This window comes from Pinus tabuliformis, chromosome 7 (assembly GCF_031772625.1).
Source record: "Pinus tabuliformis cultivar Carrire ecotype Pingquan chromosome 7, CPIR1, whole genome shotgun sequence".
NCBI lineage: Eukaryota > Viridiplantae > Streptophyta > Pinopsida > Pinales > Pinaceae > Pinus > Pinus tabuliformis.
In genome coordinates this window covers 1,127,562,216-1,127,584,062 of record NC_142293.1, presented here as the reverse complement: position 1 = coordinate 1,127,584,062, position 21,847 = coordinate 1,127,562,216, and the positions used below count along the sequence as shown (strand labels likewise).

Here is a 21,847-nt window from a genome sequence, read left to right as displayed (position 1 = left end):
TAGCAGTGTGATCATGTGTCATTGGGTGTTTGCAGTCAGTTATGAACATGTGGACCCCATTCTCCATAAGTGCATCTTGGAAATTGGGTCTCGTATAGTATCTCTCATCTCATGTATACCCTGGTGAGTAGGTTAAATTGGATAAATATGGGGTGATGTGGTTACAGAAACCATTTCCATTCACTCATTTTTATAATTTTTTACTCCCCTTCTTTAATATATATATTTATATCTATATCTATATCTATATCTATATCTATATCTATATCTCTCTCTCTCTCTCTCTCTCTCTCTCTCTCTATATATATATATATATATATATATATATATATATAGATATATATATATATATATATATATATATATATATATATATTATTTCTCAGAAACTAGTTGTTTAATATAGCGGTTACTTATTAATATTTGTTTTTAATAAAGTAATAAACTAATATCACAATTTAAATATTATTTTTCAAAAACTATATGTTTAATATAGTCGTTACATATTAATATTTTTAATAAATTAATAAACTAATATCATTATTTAAATATTATTTTTCAAAAACTAGTCGTTACCTATTAATATTTTTAATAAATTAATGAAATAATATCATTATTTAAATATTTTTTTCAAAAACTAGCCATTACTTATTAATATTTGTTTTTAAAATATTAATAAATCAATGTCATAATTTAAATATTATTGTTCAAATATAGCCGTTACTTGAAATTATATCTCTACATTGCTTTTTATTTAAGCCTTTGCCATGGTGTGCCTCTTCATTTGGTCTTGATGATGAACCACACTTATTGGTTCGAAACGCGTCGGCCAAAAATTTCTCTTATGTGATTTCTACCGAAAGACTTTGCTTAATTCATTATGGATCACAGAAGCTTGAATACAAAAAAAAAATGTCAACTGATAGTTTTTTTTTAAATGCACTCACTCATCTCCATAGTTGGAGTAGTTCTCATTGGAAAAGAGAAATTACCATGCATGGTCCATAAAGATAAAACATACCCTCACTTTCAATGAATTGTGGAAAGGAGTATGTGAAGGAGAAGTTGTAAATCCACATGAAAATCCCACATCTCACAAAGAGCATTCCATATGGGAAAATAAGAACAACAATGCCTATGCCTTGATTGTTGCATCAGTAAATGAAAAGTTGAGTCATTACATTACACCATTCACAAATGCTTTTAGTTCTTTAAAGAATTCGAAAGACTTACATGACTCACCCTTCGAGCTTGAAGTAGTCCAACTTATGATCAAACTCTTTACTCTGTAATTGAAATATGATGATCCCCATTCCCTAACCTCTGAAATTAGAGCTATTATCCATGATATGGAAACTACCAAAGTTAAAATAAATGTTTTTTTATGCAACCAAATCACAAAACATAAGAAAAGATAGATCAACGACTTGAAAATATGCCTCTTCAAGGGGGAAATCTCCTTTACATCACATAAATGAACAATTCTTGGATGATACAAATGAAAATACCTCCTTAGTATATATAGGATTCTAAATTAGAGCCTACATAACAATAATAATGTAAGGGCACAACAATAACAATAGTGGACTTCAATAGGGGGCTACTCTAACAATAACAATAAGGGGATTACACTAGTATTATAGGGACGTAACATGCCCCTCTCCTTCAAAAAAAGTGTTGTCCTCAACGCTTCAGTAGTTGTGGATGTCTCTGTATAAAATTATCATCCTCCCGTGTGGAACCTTTAGCAGGTAAGTTCTTCCACTTAATGAGATACTCTAAAATTGATCTATTATGTAGTTCTTGGCCTCTTCTTTCCGTGACTTCTTTAGGATCCAATATGATTTTTCCTTCTTCATCAAGTTTTGGCAATACTGTTTGAACTAGGAACTTGTCACTGATAACCTTCTTTTAGCATGAAGCATGGAAAACTGGGTGTACTTACGAAGATGTAGGTAGCTCCAATTTGTATGCCATAGTACAAATATTTTGCAACACCTTGTAAGGACCATAATGCTTGGGTGATAATTTATTATCCTTCTTAGCTTGCTTGAGGGACATTTGTTTGTATGGTTGTAGCAGTAAAAATACCCCTCATTTATGTCAAAACTTCTTTCATTGCGATGTTGAACTACCTATTGTTTCATTCGATTTTTCACCAGAGTGAGGATATCCTTTAAGAGTTGGAGAACGTGTTGTTGATGCTCAATGTGATCTTCCATTGCTTGAACCTTAAAATTTTCTCTTAAAGACAATGTGATGGACAGTGGATGATATCCATAAAGTGCCATAAATGGGGTCATTTTTTGTTACAATATGGAAGGAAGTGTTATACCATCATTTAGCCAGAGGTAACCACTTTACCCGTTGTATTTGTTTATCAGATACAAAGCAACGAAGATATCCTTCCAAACATTTGTTCTCTATCCGAATTTTCATGTCGAGGATGATAAGATAAGCTATGACCTAATTGAGTATTGTTAGCCTCACTCTCATATGTTAAAACAATTCTAAGTCCAAGTAATTAAATTAATTAAAATCATGAAAGTTAGGATTTAATCCTAACTTTGTAGATTGAGTTTGTTCCTCATGGGTAAGAGTCAGTTTAGGCCTAGTTGGTTGAGAGGTTCTCTCTAACTAGTTAGGCTCCTAGATTAGTATGTTTGAGATATTTTCTCAACCATAGTGTCCAAGATAGACGTACTATCTTGAGACAAATTTCCTCATGTATTTATCTGTGTATTATAAACATTATTTGTACATTACGTTGAGAGTGTGAGGAATACAGTAAGGCTGAGGCCTTTTCCACCATTTATATTCTCTGGTATTTTTTCATGTGTATTAGTTGATTTAATTCCCTACATGTGGTATCAAAGCCAACAAATTCGATGAGGATGCAATTTTACAGGTATGAGTCTCTTGAAGGACGTTGAGCGAATTAAGCCAACATGGGACCGCTAAACAAGATCGATGAACTATTTTATGCAATTGCTTTCAAGAATGCTGCCCATTTGTATGTGAAAAGCCAACACCTAAGTGCCCAACATAGTCATGTATCAGGGAGATTGAGTTCAAATGAGAGCAGTAGTTGTATTCAAGCCTGTACATCGATGCTCCACAGGATTATCAGAAGATTCATTCTGACACAGACAATCTGGCAAAGGGTTTATATAGAATCACTCTTATGTAAGGAACCTCTCCCTTCCTCTTGTTCCATAAATAGGGCCTTTTCATTTTCTAGGTGACCCTTGTCGTTTCTTGTGGATTTCAGTAATAATTTCAGAAAGACGCTTGTTGTCTCTGAGTTGTCCACTGTCTATCTTGTTGAACAGTGGGATAAGAGCTTTCATGTCAGGAATAATTGTTTTGCTATGCCCCAGATAACGACGGTGACTTTCAACGGCTCGTGCCATGTTGCCAGAGTATGAAGGAACAAATACATTACTCTCTACTGAGATAATATAAATTTGGGTTGCATGGGACATGAAAGGAGTCAGCTCCGCAGGAGCTAATTTTTCCTTTCTTATCAATGTTGGAAACCGAGATGCAAGCTCAGCCATTCTATGATCACCACCATATATCTATCCAACAGCAATATAGATTGGGGTGCTTGGTGGATAACCAAGAGCCTCAAGGAAAATGCCAACCTCTTTTGGAGTAAGAGGACATAGTCCCTTAGCCCTCTGTTCTATGGAATTTATCTCCTTGACCTTCCAGTATGGGGTGCTCTCTGTTGTGCTCGTTGGTTCATCAGCTTCAGCACCCGTTAATCCATAGGTACTTCCACTGAAAGCCAGCTTGTCTTTCTCATAGCGTAAATGCGAGGCAATGTATGGGCCATATGATCTCATCCTCTCAACTAATAATTCTCCCATTGCTTCAATATGTGGGGCAAAATGCAACTAGCACTTAATAAATCTACTTCCAATCACGTTGGAGGTAAATCACGCTGGAGGTAAATCACGCTGGAGGTAAGGAGGCCATTTCTGTCAATTCGAATTATCTTAACATTCTTGAGCCATGCCTCTTTTCTGCAACCTTTGTTTTAAAGTCCTAGAATGGTTGTGTGCTTTCCACCATATGATACACCAACAATGAAAAGACGGTTGTTTTGTACATCCCTATTTGTCTCCAAAAATCTTTTCAGAAAAGTAAACAAGTCTTTTGCTGCTTTTCCGTCTGATGTAACTGCCAATCTGTGATTTTCTACATAGCTAAAACCTGTACCAACAGGGCCATCCACAAATAAGAGATGCTATTTTTGTCACCAAGTTGAATTCCGAGGTCTCAAATGTGTGTATAGTGGTCCAATTTCCTCAAGATTTCCAATACCAACACCTGAAGCCCCCGGTCCATCTTGCAACCATAGAATAAGGTGCCATGAATCTGTTCTACGTTCTGGACTGCGATAAAGCCACCAAAAAAATGTGGGCCTTTGGCCTGACTTCAATATAACCCCATTCTTCGGATCCATCTGATGTTCCACTTCTGCTATCTTTTGCAAAGGCTGAATATCTGATGGAAAACAATACAACTATGACAAAAAAAACCATCCAGTTGTATTCCAGCAAACGATGTTTGATTATGCCTTATATTACTGATGGACTTTGAAGTTGTTCACAGATTCCCTTTTTAATCTTTCTGAATCCAAAATTCATTTCGTGGTTGAATTAGCATGGATGTTCAGCAAACGACGGCACTAGGACCCTTACGTTCACCTTTATCAGTCCCTCGGATGGGATTCATTAGTCTGCCATTAACATCTCTTGAATATGTTTTTCCCTAGACAAGAAACATCTTTGGCATTGATTTTTTTTTATGAGCTTTTAAAAGAAATTGAAAGAAGGGCAAGGCCTATTGTCTTTGCTACATTTTCTCGGGCGCCAAAGTCATGCATGTATAAAATTTTCCAGACACTTCAAGATTGTGAAGAACTGAAGCTTGATTCAGGGAGGTATTTTTGGAGAGATAAAAAGTGTTGGTAAGTTGATATTCTGAAATGGAGAGATAAGAAATGTTGGTATTTTTTATAAGTGGAGTAATAAGGTGTAAAATTTTGTAAATGTTTTTGTTTTTGGAGACATAAGTGATCATAGAATTTTTGGATGAGATAAAGGTGCATTAAATTTTTATTTTGGAGAGATAAGGTGTGATTTTGTGGAATGATAAAGTGAAATTATTTTTGTTGTAATTTTGGAGTGATAAGTTTCATTTGGAGTGAGAAGTAAAAAGTGATTTTTGTACATTTTGGAGAGATAAGGAGTATTTGTAATTTTTTTTATTTTTTTTTAACTGTAATGGATATAAGTTTTATTTATTTGAAAAAGATAGGAGGGGTCTTTGCCGAGGCAGCCCCAATTACAAAGTAAACATCCAACAAATTCAGCTTTTAAGTTGCATCATTTTCAAGGAATTTGAAAGGAATTGTCGTCGTTTATAATTAGCTGCCCTTTCATGAGAGAGCATCCTTTGTTCGCCATCTGGTTCGCTTCACCATTCAGGTTTCTGAGGATATGATAGAACTTGTAGGAGGTGAAATCTTGAAGGACTCTTTTCGATCTGCCCAGAATTTTGTTGAGACTAGCATTGCTGAAGAGATCCTCCGAGTTTAATTTTTTTATTAGAATCTCAAAATCTCCGAAAACTTGGAGGTATTTGACACCCTTTTCTCTTGCTATGAGGCAAGCTTTGAGAAGACCAAATATATCTGCTTGGTTGTTGGTTTTCTGGCCTAAACCCTAGCAGAAGCAGTCTCTTGAACTCCCATCCGAAGAATAAATGACCCCTCCAGCACCAGCAATCCCGGGGTTTCCTTTGGAGGCCCCATCGAAGAAGATTGTGGTTAGATTTTTGGACCTCCACTAGTTTATGAAAGAATCCTCAGAGTCTCTTTTACGCCATTCTGGGTTTGTTGTTTGAGGAGTGAGAAGGAACTTTCGAGGAGAAGGCTCGAGGGGGCGAAGCCATCTCCTTTCTTCGGGTAGGAGCAATGAATCTTCTTTAAAAAACTGTTGTTGGGCTGCTTCCAAGAGGAAGGCCTTAACTTTAACTGCGACCTGTAGAGGGGAATGTCAAAATCCATTAAAGATCTGATCATTACGGGCCAACCAGAGCTACCAACAAACAAATTTGGGAATAGTTGTCCAAACTTTATGCCAGAAAGATTTGATGGGGATGCTATGAGGATAGAAATTGCTCCAAGAGGCAAACAGATCAGCAACAGTACTATGAGGGAAAGCGGATATCTGAAGATCCAAAAGAGTAAGACCCCACACTTCCTTAGCAAAATTGCAATCCAAGAATAAATGTTGGGCAGTTTCAAGGTTGCTTCTGCATAGCTCACACCTATGAGGCCCTACAATGTTCCTTTTCTCTAAATTGTCTCCTATTAGAAGTTTGTTATGGACCAGAGTCCAGAAAAAGAAGTTCACTTTTGGAAGAGCTAGATTGTCCCAGACTAGTTTCCAAAAGGCCAAAGTGAGACTAGTGTTCTTTGAGTCCTGAAGAGCTTTGTAGCCTGCTACTATGGAGTATATGCCCAACTATCCCCAAGCCCAACGATCCCCAAGCCCAACTGTCTTTCATGTATCGGTTTTCAGGAGTAGAATCTTCCAACAGATCGATAAGCAGGTTTTTTTGGGGCGTTAACCAGACAAGGACACCATGGAAGTCCCATCCGGCCCATTCTCCCCGGTGATCCCAAACAGAGAGGTCATATAAGTTGTTGATACCTACACGATTCAACCAGTCTCTAAGGTCTGATATATCCTCGTTCTCCTCCAAAGGATCGTGCCCCATGATTCGGTCATGCCACAAATTGGTTCGCTTTCCATTGCCCGACACTCTGTACAGTGATTTTTTGAAGAAGATACTGCTTTTACAGCAAAATCCAGACCTGCGAGCTGTTGACAGGGGGGTCAAAATGCAGATTTCTGAAAGACGGGTTGTGAGCGTATTTGGACAACAGAGTAGTGTTGATCAGATGGTTGGGCTCATGTGCCAATTTCCACAGGAGCTTTCCTCCCAATGCAAGGTTAACGAGGGAGGGATCACGAATTTGGAGGCCACCCTCTGCGATCGGCCTTTTAACCAATTCCCAATTAGCTAAGTGCATTTTTCTTTCGTTACCTTTCCCTCCCTACCATAAAAAATCTCTTAAAAGTTTAGATATCTAATCCATAACATTTCTAGGGGCTAATAAGAATGCAGCTTGATAAATTGGGAGCGCGAACAATAATGACAAGTATTTGTAATTTTTATGTAATGGAGTAATAAGTGATTTTGTGAAGTCTTAAGGATAAGTGAATTTGTTTGAGAGAAAGTCGTTATTGTAATACAAAGTAATATTTTACTATGAGAGTGATTGAGTCAGTGCAAGAAGTTTTTGAAGACAATTTTCTTCCAAAGTTTGCAAGTGTGACATTCTCATTGAGAAGTTTCCACAACAAAGTTGTGACATTGAAGAATGATGTACTCCAGTAATTAATAAAATCATAATTTTTTGTGGTGCTTGTGTCCTAGATCCACCCGAATTTGAATAAGGGGATCTTAGGTAAACCGTGTGTAATGAATGCGTGTGCATGACTTGTATTCAAATTATCGGAACGCTCTCTTTGTATTATGCTTAAACAACTACATGCACATAAGCAAGCTTAAGTATAAGAGCGCTTAATCAAGCTTAACTACACAAGCACAAAGTGTCACATCATCAACTTGATAAGATGATCTTCCAAGCAAGAACATTTCACATCATGTAATCAAAGCAATCAAGTTAAGGATGCTACAAAATCAAGCATTTCAAGCCAAGACGACATCAACATCATCAACACTTTTTGTATCACTTGCAGATAAACATTTTTTAACTGAATTGTACGGGTGCATTTTCGGTTGTAACCGACACCCTAATTTGAATTGTTAAGGTGAATACATTAAGTCAAGTAAGTCTTCAATTGAGTCATCAAAATTGAACTTGTCATTTGTCTCTTGGGCGCATTTTTGACAGTGTTCGACACCCTTCCTTTTTTAAAATCAGCAGATTCAGTGAGTACATTCAAGAAAGCACAACGTGTCAGTAATCAATCAAGCAAGTTCAAGCAATCCATCCAGTAAGCAATCATCATCAAACGAGTGTGAATTCTAGTATTCTATTCTTCAAGTGAGCATCAAATCAAGCCAGTGTTTAATGCAAGTGCAATAAGCAATAAATCAAGGGAGCGTGTCATTCAAACAACAAAGCAAGCGAGTGTGTCATTCAAACAACCAAGCAAGCAAGTGTTTCAAAATCAAGTGCAAAAGTTCAAAGCACGACATCTACAACAAACGAACCAACGTGAAGTTGATTGAAGCATTCACAAAGTGTCAGTGAAGCATTCAAGCAAAGCGATTGTCATCAAGCAAGCGTGAAATCAAGAGTTCAAGCAACCGAGTTATAAAACTCTACCAAGTGTTTAATGCATAAACAATAAGCAATAGTACAAGCGAGCCTGAGTTCAAAGTGAGCAATCTAACATGGCGACACACATTCAACTGTCCTAAATTCTTAACAATTTGATTTTATCGTCAACTGGCGACATGGTGAACATTAGCAAAACAACTCTTGTTGATATTCAAGTGCATCTTCAACATGGACATGAAATGATTGAGTTCCTTCAACTGGAGTTGCAACTACAAAGAACTGAGTTTCTAGAGAAGAGTGATGCTTCCAAGTCTTTGAACAATACAAATACAACTGATGATTCCATGTCATTAATCCAACCAACTTCAAGTATAGAAGTGGTCCCTGATCCAGTTCAACTTTCTTCCAAACCAATCATCAAGTCATGGGAAGAAGTCCAAAGTAACAGAAATCGACGAGGTTTAGGATATGTCAAAGATGACACAAAATTGCATATCCTAGATTATTCAAGGCCCATTAAGTTTGTCAGTGCAAGGTTTCTTGCACAAATCACATCGGCTAGTTCTGAAAAATTTGAAGACAAACAGGACTACACACAACCTGAAGTTGTAGTCAAACCAAAATTCCTTCATTGTCAAAGCACCGGTCATCTGGAAGATCATTGTTTTGATCTCCATCCTTGTCACAATTGTGGCAAGTCAAATCATTCATCAACACAATGCAGCAAACAACAACAATCAACCAATTGAAGATCAATTATTCATGGATTTATCCCTGGGAATGGTCATCCACAGTCAAAAGATTGTATAAGTTTTACAATCGAATTCACTCACACATATTGTAGCCAACGGTAAAAATGAAGATAGTACTCTCATGCAGTTGAACGGGGGAGTACACCAGTGAAACCCTCCAACACCTGAAGGGGGGAGTTCAGAAATCGAGTGCAAATGATTGTCTCTCCTTTCAGCTCACAAAGGGGGGAAAGGTTGAAAATAGCAACAAGAAATGCTAAAAATAGCATTTCAGGATATATTCCAATTTTTATTAGTCCTTGAATCAAAATTGAGAATTAAATTCGAATTTGGTCTCAGCAGCTGTTTGAAAAATAATTAATTAATTCATCTTGAGTTAATTAGTTGGAGAAAATCAAACATGAAGTCTATGTGAAGACATGCAACAGTTATCCCTTTGATTGAGGAAGTTATCCATTAATTAAGGAGATAAGGATGAGTTGTATTTGAGTTGTAATTAGTTAGCTCATTTAACTGAGTTAAGTCCAGTTAAATTAGTTCCAAACAGTTGGAGGAACTAATTGTGAGTTCAGTCAGTTAATGCAGGCATGGATGCAACTAGTGTTCTCCAGATAACTCAATAATCTCTCATAAATAACTCATGCATGTCAGTTCGGAGAAAGACCCAATTGAGATTAAAGGAAGGGACAATGTACTATCAGTTGGAGGAATTTTCCTATATAGGAAATGTTGGGTCCCTATAGTACTAGTGATTACCCCATTACTATTGTAGTTATACCCCTTATTTATATTGTTGTGCCCCATATTACCCCCATATTGTTATTTCTGTGCCCCATAAAATCCCTCTATTGTTATTTTTGTGGCTTTATATTATTATTGTTAGGTCGGCTGGATTATATTGTGACTCCTTAGACTCCTATATATAGAAAGGAGGTTTTGTCATTTGTATCATCCAATAATTGTTCATTTATGTGATGTAAAGGAGGTTGCCACCTCGAAGAGGCTGAATTCTAAGGCGTTGATCTTTCTTTTCTATCTTTTCTTGAGCTGGTTTCATAACATTTGGTATCAGAGCTTTGGATTCTAGGGTTTCGCTGCTCCAAACAGGTCATCCTGGCATTTTCGCTATAACTTTTTTTCTGTGACGTTTCAGAAGTGGAAAAAAAAAACCATTTGAGAAGAATTGGTGCTGAACCTTGGGTCCGAATTTAAGAGCTTTTCGCGCGATATTTTCGGAGATATGATCTGAGGAAGTTGGTCTTTTTGCAGACTCCTGAATTACATTCAAAACAGGTGACCTGGGGAAAATCGTCATAACGTTCTCTCTGAGGATCGGATTGAAATTTCATAAAAAGGTACAGAAAGAGGACGGACTGTAGTTTCTTGTATGAGTGTTTCAGATCCAAAGGTCAAAACAGTGACTCGTGGCACGTCGTACAAGTTCGCTCTACTGAACTAGTCTATAAGCAAGTCACTGTGGGAGATTTCACATAACTCTTCCTTGGAGAATCCAATTTGGGTCAGACTTGTGGCATTGGAAAGAGGACACAGAGGGCTACTACAGCTCACAAATTCAGAAGTAGATGATTGGAAAGTACAGAGATACATCAGAGGCAATATCGAGCTCCTACAAAGTGAAAAAAGGTGTGTAGATTTTCTTAAATTTTTGCTTAAGCTTGGTTTGAAAATTTATTTTGAAGGAATTCAAAGGGCATAGTAGAGCATTATTATCGGTAACTGATGCCCCGAGGAAAGAAAATGCAAACACCTAGTAAGGAACCTGAAAGCTCTAGCATGACTCATGAAGAAGAGGAAGAAATGCAACATGATATATCAAAATTACAAGACCAAGTGCAACAACTGTCCCTTGCACAAAAAGGAACAGAAGCTAAGATGGATGGTTTAAAGAAAGGTGTAGAAGCTAAGATGGACTATTTAAAGAAAGGCATAGAAGCTAAGATGATTGACGTGGAAGCTAAGATGGATGATTTGAAGATAGATTTGAAGACAAACATGGACAAATTGAAGATAAATATGAATAAGTTGCTACAAGAAATGGTCACTAAGGGTGAAAGAGTACTAAAGGAAACTCATGATGAGAACAAAAGAAATGTTAATCATGATTCCATAGACTCTAATGTTGGATCGAAGACTCACCATGTTCCAAAAATCGATATGAGGAAGTTTGATGGCAAGGATCCCGCCACATGGATATTACAGATGGAGCAATTCTTCGATCTCAATAATGTGCAAAACACACAAAAGGTACGTATGGCAACTTTATATTTGGAACCAAATCAGTTTGTATGGTATCAATGGCTTTGTTCTCGTAAACAATTTATCACTTGGGCAATTTTTACGGAAGAATTGGTAGCACATTATGAGGATACAAAAAGCAACACTTTTTTTAGCCAATTGATAAGTCTCAAACAAAAGGGTTCATTAATGGAGCACATTGAGGAGTTCCAAAAATTGAACATAAGGGTAAAAGATATTCCAAAGGAGCATAGGATTGATGTGTTCATAGGGTCTTTAAAGGATAATATCCAACATGATGTGCACCTTTGGGAACCTGATTCATTAGAGAAGGCATTCAGGTTAGCAAGAAAAATGGAAAGCAAAATTATGGCAACTAGGAAGCATACCATTCACAACTATAAAGACGGAAGTGTTGTTGCCCATAGTCTTCCACAACCTACAAGGTTGACACCACAACAATTGGAAGAAAAAAGAGCAAAAGGGCTTTGTTACAATTTTGATAGCAAATACACAAAAGGTCATAAGTGTGCTGAGAAGAAATTATTCTACATAGATTGTGAAGAGGAAGAAGAAAAGGAGAAAGAAAGGTCAAAAGAAGAGGATATATTTCAGGAACAAAGCCTAGATGAAGAACAAATAAATCCGACCATATCTTGTAATGCATTGGCGGGAATTACCACTCCTCAAACCATCAAGATAGAAGGACAAATCAAGAAGAAAAATGTAATAGTGTTGATTGATTCAGGAAGCACCCACAATTTTATTCATTGTAGGGTAGCAAAAGAATTGAATTGCTTCCTATATCCAGCACCAGAGTGTCAAGTGATGATTGCAAATGGAGGAACAATAAATTGTTCTGGAAAGTGCCATAATATCAAGCTATCCATGGGAGAATATGTATTGACTAGCCCAATGCTTTCCATTCCAATGGGAGGTGCTGATGTTGTACTAGGAGTCCAATGGCTACAATCCTTGGGTACAATAGCTTTTAATTTTCAAGAACCTTTCATGAAATTTTTTGTGGAAGGAAAGGAAGTTGAATTAAGGGGTATTGCAGGGAAACCAGGAAAGATAATCAGCTCTAATGGCATGACAAAGCTTCTAAAAAAGGAGCAAAGAGGTGTAATTGCACAATTATGTTCGCTAGATGTTTCCACATTGGAATCATCTATTTCTCCAGATCTCCAAAAAGTCCTGGACAATCATTCCAAGGTATTTGAGACTCCAAAAGGTCTCCCACCTATGCGTGATCATGATCATGCTATTCATCTGATTCCAGGAAGTGTTCCTCCAAACATCAGGCCGTACAGATATCCATATGTCCAAAAAAGTGAATTGAACGTATGGTTGCAGAAATGCTAGAGGCTGGTATAATTCAACCGAGTCAAAGTTCTTTCTCAGCTCCAGTAGTATTGGTGCACAAGAAGGATGGATCATGGCGCATGTGTCCAGATTATAGGGAGCTCAACAAGCTCACTATTAAAGATAAGTTCCCCATTCCTGTCATTGATGAATTACTGGATGAATTGCATGGATCAATTTACTTCACCAAGTTGGATCTTCGTTCGGGATATCATCAAATCAGAATGAAGATTGAAGACAGTCCGAAAACGGCATTTAGAACTCATGAGGGTCATTATGAATTTTTGGTCATGCCTTTTGGCCTTACCAATGCACCTTCAACATTTCAAGGTTTGATGAATTCAATTTTCAAACCATTCCTTAGAAAATTTGTGTTAGTATTTTTTGATGATATACTAATCTACAGCAAGTCTTGGAAGGATCATGTTGAACATGTTGACAAGGTGCTACAACTATTGGAGGAGAAACAATTATATGCAAAAAGATCCAAATGTTTCTTTGGAGTCCAGGAGGTGGAATATTTGGGTCATATTGTATCTCATGAAGGAGTTAAGGTAGACCCTAGCAAAATTAAAGCCATTAAGGAATGGAAAATCCCCACATCCATAAAGCATCTGCGAGGATTTCTTGGGTTGACAGGGTATTATCGCAAGTTCGTTAAGAATTATGGGAGAATAGCAGCACCTCTAACAACATTATTGAAGAAAGATTCATTTTCATGGACTCAGGAAGCAACAAAGGCCTTTAAACATCTTAAAGAGGCAATGTGCCAAGCACCGGTCTTAGCTACACCGGACTTCACAAAAACCTTTATTGTGGAATGTGATGCTTCAGGAAATGGAATTGGTGCTGTTCTAATGCAAGATGAAAGACCCATTTCTTTTGAAAGTCGTCCAATCAAGGGAAAGTTTTTAAGCAAAGCTATTTATGAGAAGGAAATGTTGGCAATACTCCATGCACTTAAGAAATGGCGACCCTACCTAATGGGAAGACACTTCAAGGTAAAAACGGATCATGATAGCCTTAAATACTTTTTAGAACAAAGATTATCCTCTGAAGAGCAACAAAAGTGGGTCACAAAGATGTTGGGTTATGACTTTGAAATCATCTACAAAAAAGGGAAGCAAAATGTGGTGGCAGATGCACTCTCAAGAAAGGATGAGGATATGGAAGCATTGTTGTGTGCCATTTCTATTATCCAACCAGATTGGATAAACGAAGCAAAGGAGGAATGGAAGAATGACGAAGAAGTGTGGGCACTTATTCGAAAGCTACAACAAGATTCCAGTACTTCTGATACATTTAGCTGGCAAAATGATTCGTTATGGTACAAAGATCGCTTATACCTCTGTAAGAATTCCCAGCTAAAACAAAAGATTCTTATGGAATTGCACACTTCTCCCTTAGGAGGGCACTCAGGATTTTTAAAAACTTACCACAGGGTTAAGAAGGAATTTTTTTGGGATGGCCTTAAATCAGATATTCAAAAGTTTGTGGCGGAATGTTTGGTTTGCCAACAAAATAAAGTTGAAACAATTAAGACACCGGGTCTATTACAACCTTTATCCATTCCAAGCCAACGTTGGGAGGAGGTTTCAATGGATTTTATCACAGGTTTACCCAAGTCTGAGGGAAAGAGTGTCATCATGGTGGTAGTTGACAGACTTACCAAGTATGCACACTTTTGTGCATTATCACATCCATTTAAAGCCAGTACAGTTTCTACTGCATTTATGGAAACAGTTCAAAAGCTACATGGAAACCCAAAGATTATTGTAAGTGACAGAGATCCCATTTTCACTGGAAATTTTTGGACAGAATTATTTTCTTGTCTTGGTACTCAGTTAGCTCATAGCTCATCTTATCATCCTCAATCTAATGGGCAAACTGAGATAGTAAACAAATGTTTGGAAGGATATCTTCGTTGCTTTGTATCTGATAAATAGACACAATGGGTCAAATGGTTGCCTCTGGCTGAATGGTGGTATAACACTTCCTTCCATACAGCAACAAAAATGACCCCATTTATGGCACTTTATGGGTACCAACCACCATCAATCACATCATATTTAAGAGAAAATTCTAAGGTTCAGGCAGTGGAACATCACATCGAACATCAACAACAAGTCCTCCAACTCTTAAAGGATAACCTCGTGTTGGCACAAAATAGAATGAAACAACAGGCAGATCAACATTGCAGTGAAAGAAGTTTTGATGTAGGTGATTGGGTATTCCTACGACTACAACCATATAAGAAAATGTCCCTAAAGCAAGCTAAGAAGGATAATAAATTATCACCAAAGTATTATGGTCCGTACAAGGTGTTGGAAAAGATTGGTACTATGGCATACAAATTGGAGCTTCCTGCAGCTTCTCGATTGCACCCAGTTTTCCATGTTTCATGTTTAAAGAAGGTTATAGGCGACAAGCTCCCAGTTCAAACAATATTTCCAGAACTTGACGAGGAAGGAAAAATTATATTGGAACCGGAAGCAGTCACAGAAACAAGAACTCGACAGCTACGAAATCGATCAATTTCAGAGTATCTTATCAAGTGGAAGAACTTATCCGCTGAAGATTCCACATGGGAGGATGAGAATTTTATGCAGAAGTATCCAGAACTGCTCAAGCGTTGAGGACAACACTTTTTTGAAGGAGAGGGGCATGTTGGGTCCCTATAGTACTAGTGATTACCCCATTACTATTGTAGTTATACCCCTTATTTATATTGTTGTGCCCCTATTACCCCCATATTGTTATTTCTGTGCCCCATAAAATCCCTCTATTGTTATTTTTGTGGCTTTATATTATTATTGTTAGGTCGGCTGGATTATATTGTGACTCCTTAGACTCCTATATATAGAAAGGAGGTTTTGTCATTTGTATCATCCAAGAATTGTTCATTTATGTGATGTAAAGGAGGTTGCCCCCTCGAAGAGGCTGAATTCTAAGGCGTTGATCTTTCTTTTCTATCTTTTCTTGAGCTGGTTTCATACTAGGAAACTCATCCATGCAAAAGGAATTATCTCCTTTAGGATTGCGCAGTTATTTTAGAGATCAGTGTTGTGTGTGAGAGGATTATTCACACAGGTTGAAGCTAGAGGACCCAGGAGAAACTACGCAAGGAAATAGGAGGCTTGGAGCACTAAAGGAAGGCATATGTGTTGTCTATTCTGTCTATGAGCAGTAGTGAGGGATTATACTGAGAGCTAGATAGCTTGTGAGCTAAAGCTTTGTGTAATCCTGAGATATTTCCACTTGTATGATAATACAGATAGCAGGGTTTTAAGCTGAGGCTTTCCCCTGAGTATTCTTCTGTGTTTCATGTGTATGATTTCTTCTTCTCTTTTATAAGTGTTCTGATTGATCTTTCTCAAATTGATTAAGCTTCCGCAATGTTTGATAGTAGAAGTAGATCAAGTATTTTTCTTTAATTACATAGCATTATCAGGTGATCTACGGTGAAATTTCTACAATGAGAATTTCTACATGGTATCGGAGCAAAGGTGATCAAAGCGAAGAACATTATAGAAAGAAGGGAGAAGTTCGAAGTTTGAAGTTCATGATTATAAAATTCTAATTCTTATCACATCTCAAATTTCACCAATGGTGTTCAACGATTTAAGACTCAAGTCTGCCCTTGATGGCAACGCGAATTATATAGCCTGGAAGGATCGCATGGAAGTGGTATTAGAGGACAATAGTTTGAAGGACTTCATTGATCAAGAAGTCCCCAAGCCAGCAACTGCTAATGCCCAAGAATTGGCAGAATGGAAGAAATGTGTGGTTAGAGCGAGGAGAATCCTTCTGGAGGGAGTTCGAGACCACATAGTCTCGAGTCTCCATGGGAAGGAGACATTGTTTTCAATGTGGAAAACATTGAAATATCTATATCGGAACAATAGTGATCAGAGGAAGCTAGAGCTGAAAGACAAGATTCGGAAAATCAAGTGTGAAAAGGGCAACACGATCTCTACATATCTGAACAAGCTCACCACCTGCAGGGATGAGCTTGGAAGTGTAGGGATCTCGACAACCGATGATGACATGGTGAGTCTTGCTCTCCTCGGCCTTCCTAAGAGCTGGCATAACTACCAAGACTCAGTAAATGGAAGAGAGAAACTGCCAGATTGGGAACAACTTTGGTCGGATTTGATGTAGGAGGAGATAAGAAGAAGCACCAGAGATGGTTCTTCATACAAGGAGGATGAAGAAAATTGCGCCTTAGCGAGTAAGGAAAAGAAAGGGAAGGAGAAGGATTCTCATCCCAAATCGAGTTCTTCCCATGGTGGGAAGAAGTTTGACAAATCGAAAGTGCAATGCTTTCATTGTCATGAGGTGGGCCATTATGCAACAAATTATCCATTGAAGAAATCCAAGATGGGATCCAAGGAAGGATCTGAAGGTGAGGTGTTGGCCTCTCAATTCGAATTTGATTTTACCCTCATCGCATGCATGGTTTCATTGATGATGGGTTGTGGTTGGTTTCTTGACAGTGGAGCCTCATTCCATATGACTGGTGATAAGAGTCTGTTCAGTACCTTAGAGGAGAAAGACCTCAAGATACTCATAGTGATGGGTAATGAAGAAAAGTATAATGTTTCAGGTGTGGGCACGGTTTCTTTTCAGAGGGAGAATGGAGCTTGCATTACCTTGATAGATGTGAAGTATGTGCTAGGACTGAAGAAGAACTTGGTATCAATCACGATGCTGGAAGATAAAGGCTATGATGTAGTCTTCAGTAAGGGAAAGGTTTTCCTTAGACACATCACCACGAGACAGGTGAAGCAGATCGGTTCACGAGTCAAGAACCTCTATGCTCTTGAGGTTCAAGATGCATGCAAAGCCATGAGGAGCAAGGCAATTGTTGGAGACTTTGTGGTTGATAGGGAGAGTACATTACCTCTCAACATGCAGCGCCAGAAGAAGTCTCAATCAATTGTGGAGGAGCCACAATTGGTGAAGCAGCTTCAGGAGGTTGTGGAGCAGCCACAACTGGAGAAGCCGAGAGGAGACCGAGTGGAGGCATTCACTCATGTAGAGACCTCCAGTAGGGGGAAATTTTGAGCCAAGTGGGCAAAGGGATCACATGCATCCATACCTCCAGGTGGGAGGTCAGGAAATGTGGAGTGATAGTCCCAAGAAGGCTGGAATAGGGGCAGGATCATTGAGGTACCCAACCTCTTTGATTATACCTTGCTACATGAGCCCTGATGAGGAGTAGCAGGATTGGCTGAGTGGGTAGAGACAGATGTGGAAGGAGCAGCAAAAGAAGCTTCAGCATGAGAGGATGTTTCTAGCCCAATAGGGAGGTCAGTTGGGAGATCAGTTACTTACTTCTCAGTAAAATTTGCAGTGCGGCAGTGGGCAGCACGATGCAACATGATGAGAGGAGATGTAGTGTGGATGCAGTGCTGGGAGATAGGACCACTAGCAGCACTAATGCAGCAGGAGGAATTAGTGTGATTGATGCAGACAGAGATCAAAGTGACAGAGGCTAGAGCAGTCAGATACTAAAGAGAACAGAGGCACAAAGTTTTCAGTCAACAGAGGCAATGGTAGTCAGAGACTTTGATGACAAAGGCATCATTCTGATTTAGGTTGGATATTTTTTGTTTTTAGAGTTGCTGGAGCAACAACACTTGAGAAAAGTGTTGCACGTAAAACATTCCAAAGGTTCAGGATCGGGTTCTAGTTGAATACCTTTCTTGTTAAGAGGGAGTGTTGAAAATAGCAACAAGAAATGCTAAAAATAGCATTGCTATAAATAGCATTTCAAGATATACTCCAACTTTGTTGGAAATAGCAAAAAAAATGAAATGCTAAAAATAGCATTGCTATAAATAGCATTTCAGGATATATTCCAATTTTAATTAGTCCTTGAATCAAAATTGAGAATTAAAATTTGAATTTGGTCTTAGCAGCTATTTGAAAAATAATTAATTAATTTATCTTGAGTTAATTAGTTGGAGAAAATCAAACATGAAGTCTATGTGAAGACATGCAACAGTTATCCCTTTGATTGAGGAAGTTATCCCTTAATTAAGGAGATAAGGGTGAGTTGTATTTGAGTTGTAATTAGTTAGCTCTGTTAACTGAGTTAAGTCCAGTTAAATTAGTTCCAAACAGTTGGAGGAACTAATTGTGAGTTCAGTCAGTTAATGCATGCATGCATGCAACTAGTGTTCTCCAGATAATTGAATATTATCTCATAAATAACTCATGCATGTCAGTTCAGAGAAAGACCCAATTGAGATTAAAGGAAGGGACAATGTACTATCAGTTGGAGGAATTTTCCTATATAGGAAACTCATCCATGTAGAACTTATCTCCTTCAGGATTGCAGAGTTATTTCAGAGGTCAGTGTTGTGTGTGACAGGATTATTCACACAGGTTGCAGCCAGAGGACCCAGGAGAAACTGTGCAAGGAAATAAGAGGATTGGAGGATTGAAGGAAGGCATATGTGTTGACTATTCTGTCTATGAGCAGTAGTAAGGGATTGTACTGAGAGTTGGATAGCTTGTGAGCTAAAGCTTTGTGTAATCCTGAGATATTTCCACTTGTATGATAATACAGATAGTGGGGTTTTTAGCGAAGGCTTTCCCCTCAGTATTCTTCTGTGTTTCATGCGTATGATTTCTTCTTCTCTTTTATAAGTGTTCTGATTGATCTTTCTCAAATTGATTAAGCTTCCGCGAAGTTTGATAGTAGAAGCAGATCAAGTATTTTGCTTTAGTTACATTGCATTATCAAATGATCTACAGTGAAATTTCTATAGTGAGAATTTCTACAGGAAATTATAATGGAATTAAGGGTGGTTGTCAGACTGAAAGTTTCGACAACATCAACAAATCAGCGAGTGGGCATCATGAACAAACCAGCAAGTGGGCATCGACAAATTCACCAATGGGCATTCTCAATATTTTGTCAGTGGACAAGCAAATTCGCCAGTGAGCATCATTGACATTTGGTCAGTGGACAAAGGACGCTGATTGAAAGCAAAGGACAGATGGATCCTTTTGCAGCTTGGCACATGATGGAGTTGTCAAGAAAAATTTCAAAGATGACTTAGACTTGCAGCTAACTCATGTTCTCTTTGGATTAGAGTTTTTCCAGCATCCAACTTTGGTGGTTTTTCGAGCAGTATTTTTTAGGGTCAACAGTTTCAGCATGAGGACTTGGAGATGGTACCAAGTTCTTATTTTGGACTTATCATTGGGGGGGATGTTAGCCTCACTCTCATATGTTAAAACAATTCTAATTCCAAATAATTAAATTAATTAAAATCATAAAAGTTAGGATTTAATCCTTCCTTTCTAGATTGAGTTTGTTCCTCATGGGTAGGAGTCATTTTAGGCCTAGTTGGTTGAGAAATTATCTCCAACTAGTTAGGCTCCTAGATTAGTATGTTGTTGATATATTTTATCAACCATAGTGTCCAATATAGATGTACTATCTTGAGACAAACCTCCTCATGTATTTATATGTGTATCATAAGCATTATTTGTACATTACATTGAGAGTGTGAGGAATACAGTAAGGCTGAGGCCTTTTCTGCCATTTCTATGTCTCAAGTATTTTTCATGTGTATTAGTTGATATAATTCCCTATAAGTACCAAGAGAAGAAAATAATATTATCCAAAAAATTCCAGTGAAAATGGGATCTCTGTCACTTACAATAATCTTTGGGTTTCCATGTAGCTTTTGAATTGTTTCCATAAATGCAGTAGCAACCACACTGCCTTTAAAAGGATGAGATAATTCACAAAAGTGTGCATACTTGTTAATTCTATCAATTACCACCATGATGACACTCTTTCCTTCAGAGATGGGTAAACTTGTGATAAAATCCATTGAGACATCCTCCCAACGTTGACTTGGAATGACTAAAGGTTGTAACAGGCTCGGGGTCTTAATTGTCTCAAATTTATTTTATTGGCAAACCAAACATTCTATCACAAGATTTTGAATATCATATTTAAGGTCAGCCCAAAAAAATTCCTTCTTGAACCTGTTGTAAGTTTTTAAAAATCCTGAGTGCCCTCCTAAGGGGGAGGTGTGCAATTCCAAAAGAATCTTTTGTTTGTGTTGGAAATCCTTACAGAGATATAAGTGATCTTTGTATCATAATGAATCTTGTTTCTGAATAAATGTATTAGATGTATTGGGATCTTATTGTAACTTTTGAATGAGCGTCTACACCTCTTCGTCATTCTTCCATTCATCCCTTGTTTTAGTTATCTAATCAAGTTGGATAATATAAATGGCACAAAGCAATATTTCCACATCCTCATCCTTTCTCGAGAGTGCTTTTGCAACAACATTTTGCTTCTCTTTTTTGTAGATGATTTCAAAGTCATAACCCAACACCTTTGTGACCCATTTTGTTTGCTCTTTTGAAGATAATCTTTGTTCCAAAAAGTATTTAAGACTATTGTGATTTGTTTTTACCTTGAAATGTCTTCCCATTAGGTAAGGTCACCATTGCTTTGGTGCATGTAGTATTGCCAACATTTCCTTCTCATAAATAATTTTGTGTAAATAATTTCCCTTGATTGGACTACTTTCAAAAGCAATGGGTCTTCCTTTGTGCATTAAAACACCACCAATTCCATTTCCTGAGGCATCACATTCCACAATAAATGTTTTTGTGAATTCTAGTGTAGCTAAGATTTGTGTTTGGCATGTTGCCTCTTTAAGATGCTCAAAGGCCTTAGTTGCTTATGGAGTCCAAGAAAATGCATCTTTCTTCAGTAATGTTGTTAGAGGTGTTTCTATTCTCCCATAATTATTAACAAAGTTGCTATATTACCCTATTAACCTGAGAAATCCTTGAATATGCTTTAGGGTTATGGGGATTTTCCATTCCTTAATGGATTTAATTTTGTTAAGGTCTACCTGAACACCCTCATGAGATACAATATGACCCAAATATTCCACCTCTTGTACTCCAAAGAAACATTTGGAGGTTTTTTCATATAATGGTTTCTACCCCAATAGTTTGGTCACATTGTCCACATGTTGAACATGATCTTTCCATGACTTGTTGTAGATTAATATTTCATCAAAAAATGCTA

The 21,847-nt window shown here is 37.6% G+C and overlaps 1 pseudogene; it reads right to left on the bottom strand.

Annotated features, from left to right (window-relative positions):
- Positions 1 to 3,071: 3,071 nt before the first annotated feature.
- Positions 3,072 to 6,798, bottom strand: LOC149251482 (O-fucosyltransferase 38-like; annotated as a pseudogene).
- Positions 6,799 to 21,847: the final 15,049 nt, after the last annotated feature.